The 8,084-nt window shown below is 40.4% G+C and overlaps 1 long non-coding RNA gene across 1 annotated transcript; it reads left to right on the top strand.

Annotated features, from left to right (window-relative positions):
* Positions 1-546: 546 nt before the first annotated feature.
* On the top strand, positions 547-2,940 carry LOC137043562 (uncharacterized). Its single transcript, XR_010898517.1, has 3 exons — positions 547-816; positions 1,222-1,291; positions 1,674-2,940. It is a non-coding gene; the product is annotated as an uncharacterized lncRNA (long non-coding RNA).
* The last annotated feature ends 5,144 nt before the right edge of the window (positions 2,941-8,084 follow it).

Raw genomic sequence — 8,084 nt, 5'->3', positions numbered from 1 at the left:
CGTTTTTATGAGTAAAACCATAAGGGGAACCATCAGCGTTTTTATGAGTAAAACCGTAAGGGGTACCATCAGCGTTTTTATGAGTAAAACCATAAGGGGTACCATCAGCGTTTTTATGAGTACAACCATAAGGGGTACCATCAGTGTTTTTATGAGTAGAACCGTAAGGGGTACCATCAGCGTTTTTATGAGTAGAACCGTAAGGGGTACCATCAGCGTTTTTATGAGTAAAACCATAAGGGGTACCATCAGCGTTTTTATGAGTAAAACCGTAAGGGGTACCATCAGCGTTTTTATGAGTACAACCATAAAGGCCGGAACACACCAAGCCGACGATCGGCCGTCGGGCAGTTTTTGTGCGTCGGCCAACTAAGTTTCCTCGGTGTGTTCCACATGGTTTCACATCGTCGGCTGGCGTTGGTCCTCGTCGGCTGTTTTTCAGCCGATTCGACATGTTAAATCGGCGTCGCCGCATGTCGGGCAGTCGGGACATATGATCGTTCTGATTGGCTGTTCAGCTAGCGAACCAGCAGAGCACGAGAAAATAAAAACGGAAGTGACGACGCAAGTAAACGACGGAGTCAAGAGGGAACACACAGAGCGCCTGTCTCATTTGTTTATTTTCCTCATTCCAATACACGTGAATATTGTTAAAAGATATGGCTGTGTGGACCGAGGCAAGTGAGGACGAATTGATCAGCATGATCCAGGAAAGGCCGGCTTTGTATGACATTACAGAAAAATGTTAACGTTATGTCAACTGTGTGGCGAAAGCAGAACTGTGGCGTGAGATCGCAAATAAAGTTGTCATGTCAGGTAAGATTTCCTTTTTTGCAATAGTTTTTTCTTCTTCAGTAGTCCATATTTTAAAAAAAAACTGCATGTTAGATTGTTGTGTGCAACTTTCATCTTTGCACAGCAGTTAGTTTCACATTCAAAATGCACTAAAGATATCAAAACACTTAATGCATGTCTTTATGTCCAAAAGCAATGATAAATCCACAGTTTAGCCCTCATATATTTCGGTTGTACTAGCTGTGTGGAAAGTTTTGCAAAAGTGACCTAAATGTATTGAGAAATGTGTTCTAGCGACTGTAAAAAAAATGCTGTCATCCAGAATACATCCAGTTAAAAGTAGAACAAAAATGAACATTACAATAGCCATGAAATTGACATAACTCAGCGTAATGTTTTTTTTTTTTTTTTTTTGTCCCTCCTCAGAGAAAGAGCTCAAGAAGCGGTGGGATTCATTGCGAACCCAGTACATGTTACAAGAAATCTAACTATCAGGGTACACACACACACACACACACACACACACACATATATATATATATATATATATATATATATATATATATATATGTGTGTGTGTATATAATTATTTTATTTATTTTTTCTTTCCATTTGAACAAATGAACATTCTGCTTTTGGTAAAGTGGCCAATGAATGTTCAGATGGGTCTATTTACAAGTAATTCAACAAATCAACTTCCACAATGTGCATCTGAATAGATCCATTTAGCCAATTTGCAGGGTATTGTTTTAGCTATGCCCTGTTATTGTTATGGGTTATTGGTGAACAAGTGTAAGAATCTATTGTATCACATTGTTCACATTTTGATTGTGTCTTTAAGGAACCTTTGTCTGAAAGTGAATCCTGTTTGCCCTCAGATGGTACCAACAGTGACACCTGGATTGGCACCCGTGAGCCCAGCTTCATTACGGCTGAGCTACGGCCCAGCACACCCTTGGCTGAATCTACCTATATAGCTACTTTTATAGCTATTCTCTATATAGCTATTTGTGCCCATTGTACTGAACATTGGAAAATAAAAAACTTTGACTTTGGGTACTTGCATTCACAGTTCTTTATGTAAAAAAGGATCACAAAACACAAGATGATGCAGAATTCTAACCCTTATTTTGCTATTTGACATCTAACTAGCAGAGTAAATAAACACATCTTTATTGATGTTTTAATTTAAGAATAAATAGATTTTCAATTAATAGACATATTTTCATTATGTGTTACTTCCACAATACAATGTTATCAAAGTGCAATATCTGTAAATTAATAGTTAGCATGGTTACTGTCAGTTAAGTTCAGTGTATGGTTTAGTGTTACATTATTTTCATTAACATTTCTGTGCCACTGGAGATTTCATTTCCAAACTGCTGTTATGTGATGTGCAAGAAGCAGCATGATATCATTTTGAAGAAATGTCACCATAGGCATGTTTCCAATGAAAAAAATATATACAAATTGTCATAATTCATTGAACTAGCACCAAGCATTGTCACAAACATAATTTACTGTAAATCAGACAGAATTCGTCATACATATATATTTATTTTAATAATCCCTTGGGCCATTGTTCAGATTGTGTCACATTAACTTCCACAATGCATCTGAATGAGCCAATTTGCAGGGTATTGTTTGAGCTATGCCCTGTTATTGTTCATTGATAGGTGAACAAGTGTAATAATCTATGGTTTCACATTTCGACTTCGGGTATCCATGGTTTCACCCATTTAGTGAGCGTTCCTCGTATTTTTCGCGTCCGCTTCTACCTTTCCTCTTCCACAAGTGAAAGACCAAGGGCTGACAACGGCAATGCCATTTGCAACGTTCTGAAATGCACGAATCCGTCTGTGTGGGGAACGAAAACGACAGCTGATATCTTTATAGGCAGCTCTTCCGGTTTCCCGCTTCGAATAACGAAAACAGACTACTGCCACCAGCTGGGACGGAAAGGTACTTCCTCTAACGCAGGCGCAGAACGGACGCGCTATTGGCCGTCTGATGTCGAGCGTCGGCTTGGTGTGTCAGGGCAACTTTGGACCGCTTTGGACCCAAGACGCTGCCGACGTGAGGCAACGTGAGCCGACTCAGCAGTTTGCTTTCGTCGCCACTAGTTGATCGGCGTCGGCTTGGTGTGTTCCTAGCTTGAGGGGTACCATCAGTGTTTTTATGAGTAAAACCATAAGGGGTACCATCAGCGTTTTATGAGTAAAACCATAAGGGGTACCATCAGCGTTTTTATGAGTAGACCCATAATGGGTGCTGTGGCAAGAAGCGGGGCGAGGGACCGTGAGAGCGGGCCGGTGACGAGTGATAATGGGTGCCAGCTGTGTGTCACACCGGACTCGTCTCGCGGCCCGAGTGATGAGAAAATAAAAGGAGGAGCGAAGACAGCGGAAGACGAGCGAGGACCAGGACTGGATTTTATATTATGTTTTTTTTTTACGTTTTGTTGTGTGTGTGTGTGTGTGTGTGTGCAGGCAGTCGTCCGTGAGGGGCTGCCCGCGGTTTACTTACATTTTGTTTATTTATTTAATTAAAGTTTGTTGAATTTTTGCCGGTTCCTGCCTCCTTCCTTCCCATCGAAGAACCCCGTTACAGGTTCCATCAGCGTTTTATGAGTAAAACCATAAGGGGTACCATCAGCGTTTTATGATTAAAACCGTAAGGGGTACCATCAGCGTTTTATGAGTAAAACCGTAAGGGGTACCATCAGCGTTTTTATGAGTAAAACCGTAAGGGGTACCATCAGCGTTTTATGAGTAAAACCGTAAGGGGTACCATCAGCGTTTTTATGAGTAAAACCGTAAGGGGTACCATCAGCGTTTTTATGAGTAAAACCATAAGGGGTACCATCAGCGTTTTATGAGTAAAACCGTAAGGGGTACCATCAGCGTTTTTATGAGTAAAACCCTAAGGGGTACCATCAGCGTTTTATGAGTAAAACAATAAGGGGTACCATCAGCGTTTTATGAGTAAAACAATAAGGGGTACCATCAGCGTTTTATGAGTAAAACCATAAGGGGTACCATCAGCGTATTTATGAGTAGAACCGTAAGGGGTACCATGAGCGTTTTTATGAGTAAAACCGTAAGGGGTACCATCAGCGTTTTATGAGTAAAACCGTAAGGCGTACCATCAGCGTTTTATGAGTAAAACCATAAGGGATACCATCAGCGTTTTATGAGTAAAACCGTAAGGCGTACCGTCAGCGTTTTATGAGTAAAACCATAAGGGGTACCATCAGCGTTTTATGAGTAAAACCGTAAGGGGTACAGTCAGTGTTTTATGAATAAAACCGTAAAGGATACCATTGGCGTTTTATGATTAAAACCGGAAGCGGTAACATCAGCGTTTTTATGAGTAAAACCATAAGGGGTACCATCAGCGTTTTTATGAGTAAAACCATCAGCGTTTTATGAGTAAAACCATAAGGGGTACCATCAGCGTTTTTATGAGTAAAACCGTAAGGGGTACCATCAGCGTTTTTATGAGTAAAACCGTAAGGGGTACCATCAGCGTTTTATGAGTAAAACCGTAAGGGGTACCATCAGCGTTTTATGAGTAAAACCGTAAGGGGTACCATCAGCGTTTTTATGAGTAAAACCGTAAGGGGTACCATCAGCGTTTTTATGAGTAAAACCGTAAGGGGTACCATCAGCGTTTTTATGAGTAAAACCATAAGGGGTACCATCAGCGTTTTATGAGTAAAACCATAAGGGGTACTATCAGCGTTTTTATGAGTAAAACCATAAGGGGTACCATCAGCGTTTTTATGAGTAAAACCATAAGGGGTACTATCAGCGTTTTTATGAGTAAAACCATAAGGGGTACCATCAGCGTTTTTATGAGTAAAACCATAAGGGGTACCATCAGCGTTTTTATGAGTAAAACCCTAAGGGGTACCATCAGCGTTTTATGAGCAAAACAATAAGGGGTACCATCAGCGTTTTTATGAGTAAAGCGTTTTTATGAGTAAAACCATAAGGGGTACCATCAGCGTTTTTATGAGTAAAGCGTTTTTATGAGTAAAACCATAAGGGGTACCATCAGCGTTTTTATAAGTAAAATCATAAGGGGTACCATCAGCGTTTTTATGAGTAAAACCATAAGGGGTACCATCAGCGTTTTTATGAATAAAACCGTAAGGGGTACCATCAGCGTTTTTATGAGTAAAACCATAAGGGGTACCATCAGCGTTTTTATGAGTAAAACCATAAGGAGTACCATCAGCGTTTCTATGAGTAAAACCATAAGGGGTACCATCAGCGTTTTATGAGTAAAACCATAAGGGGTACCATCAGCGTTTTTATGAGTAAAACCATAAGGAGTACCATCAGCGTTTTTATGAGTAAAACCATAAGGGGTACCATCAGCGTTTTATGAGTAAAACCGTAAGGGGTACCATCAGCGTTTTATGAGTAAATCGTAAGGGGTACCATCAGCGTTTTTATGAGTAAAACCGTAAGGGGTACTATCAGCGTTTTATGAGTAAAACCGTAAGGGGTACCATCAGCGTTTTTATGAGTAAAACCGTAAGGGGTACCATCAGCGTTTTTATGAGTAAAACCATAAGGGGTACCATCAGCGTTTTATGAGTAAAACCATAAGGGGTACTATCAGCGTTTTTATGAGTAAAACCATAAGGGGTACCATCAGCGTTTTTATGAGTAAAACCATAAGGGGTACTATCAGCGTTTTTATGAGTAAAACCATAAGGGGTACCATCAGCGTTTTTATGAGTAAAACCATAAGGGGTACCATCAGCGTTTTTATGAGTAAAACCCTAAGGGGTACCATCAGCGTTTTATGAGCAAAACAATAAGGGGTACCATCAGCGTTTTTATGAGTAAAGCGTTTTTATGAGTAAAACCATAAGGGGTACCATCAGCGTTTTTATGAGTAAAGCGTTTTTATGAGTAAAACCATAAGGGGTACCATCAGCGTTTTTATAAGTAAAATCATAAGGGGTACCATCAGCGTTTTTATGAGTAAAACCATAAGGGGTACCATCAGCGTTTTTATGAATAAAACCGTAAGGGGTACCATCAGCGTTTTTATGAGTAAAACCATAAGGGGTACCATCAGCGTTTTTATGAGTAAAACCATAAGGAGTACCATCAGCGTTTCTATGAGTAAAACCATAAGGGGTACCATCAGCGTTTTATGAGTAAAACCATAAGGGGTACCATCAGCGTTTTTATGAGTAAAACCATAAGGAGTACCATCAGCGTTTTTATGAGTAAAACCATAAGGGGTACCATCAGCGTTTTATGAGTAAAACCGTAAGGGGTACCATCAGCGTTTTTATGAGTAGAACCGTAAGGGGTACCATCAGCGTTTTTATGAGTAGAACCGTAAGGGGTACCATCAGCGTTTTTATGAGAATAACCATAAGGGGTACCATCAGCGTTTTTATGAGTAAAACCATAAGGGGAACCATCTGCATTTTTATGAGTAAAACTGTAAGGGGTACCATCAGCGTTTTTATGAGTAGAACCGTAAGGGGTACCATCAGCGTTTTTATGAGTAAAACCATAAGGGGAACCATCTGCGTTTTTATGAGTACAACCATAAGGGGTACCATCAGCGTTTTTATGAGTAAAACCATAAGGGGTACCATCAGCGTTTTATGAGTAAAACCATAAGGGGTACCATCAGCGTTTTATGAGTAAAACCGTAAGGCGTACCATCAGCGTTTTATGAGTAAAACCATAAGGGGTACCATCAGCGTTTTATGAGTAAAACCATAAGGGGTACCATCAGCGTTTTATGAGTAAAACCGTAAGGGGTACCATCAGCGTTTTTATGAGTAGAACCATAAGGGGTACCATCAGCGTTTTATGAGTAAAACCATAAGGGGTACCATCAGCGTTTTATGAGTAAAACCGTAAGGGGTACCATCAGCGTTTTATGAGTAAAACCATAAGGGGTACCATCAGCGTTTTATGAGTAAAACCGTAAGGGGTACCATCAGCGTTTTTATGAGTAGAACCATAAGGGGTACCATCAGCGTTTTTATGAGTAAAACCGTAAGGGGTACCATCAGCGTTTTATGAGTAAAACCATAAGGGATACCATCAGCGTTTTTATGAGTAAAACCGTAAGGGGTACCATCAGCGTTTTTATGAGTAAAACCATAAGGGATACCATCAGCGTTTTATGAGTAAAACCGTAAGGGGTACCATCAGCGTTTTATGAGTGAAACCATAAGGGGTACCATCAGCGTTTTATGAGTAAAACCGTAAGGGGTACCATCAGCGTTTTTATGAGTAGAACCATAAGGGGTACCATCAGCGTTTTATGAGTAAAACCGTAAGGGGTACCATCAGCGTTTTTATGAGTAGAACCATAAGGGGTACCTTCAGCGTTTTATGAGTAAAACCGTAAGGGGTACCATCAGCGTTTTTATGAGTAAAACCGTAAGGGATACCATCAGCGTTTTATGAGTAAAACCGTAAGGCGTACCATCAGCGTTTTTATGAGTAAAACCATAAGGGGTACCATCAGCGTTTTTATGAGTAAAACCATAAGGGGTACCATCAGCGTTTTATGAGTAAAACCGTAAGGGGTACCATCAGCGTTTTTATGAGTAAAACCGTAAGGGGTACCATCAGCGTTTTTATGAGTAAAACCGTAAGGGGTACCATCAGCGTTTTTATGAGTAAAACCGTAAGGGGTACCATCAGCGTTTTTATGAGTAGAACCGTAAGGGGTACCATCAGCGTTTTTATGAGTAGAACCGTAAGGGGTACCATCAGCGTTTTTATGAGTAGAACCGTAAGGGGTACCATCAGCGTTTTTATGAGTAAAACCATAAGGGGTACAATCAGCGTTTTTATGAGTAAAACCATAAGGGGTACCATCAGCGTTTTTATGAGTAAAACCATAAGGGGTACCATCAGCGTTTTTATGAGTAAAACCATAAGGGGTACCATCAGCGTTTTTATGAGTAAAACCATAAGGGGTACCATCAGCGTTTTTATGAGTAAAACCATAAGGGGTACCATCAGCGTTTTTATGAGTAAAACCATCAGCGTTTTTATGAGTAAAACCGTAAGGAGTACCATCAGCGTTTTTATGAGTAAAACCGTAAGGGGCACCATCAGCGTTTTTATGAGTAAAACCATAAGGGGAACCATCAGCGTTTTTATGAGTAAAACCGTAAGGGGTACCATCAGCGTTTTTATGAGTAAAACCATAAGGGGTACCATCAGCGTTTTTATGAGTAGAACCATAAGGGGTACCATCAGCGTTTTTATGAGTAGAACCGTAAGGGG

Source organism: Pseudorasbora parva, chromosome 16 (assembly GCF_024679245.1).
Source record: "Pseudorasbora parva isolate DD20220531a chromosome 16, ASM2467924v1, whole genome shotgun sequence".
Classification (NCBI taxonomy): Eukaryota; Metazoa; Chordata; class Actinopteri; order Cypriniformes; family Gobionidae; genus Pseudorasbora; species Pseudorasbora parva.
Note: the sequence above shows the minus strand (reverse complement) of the source record. Positions and strands in the feature narration are given on the sequence as shown.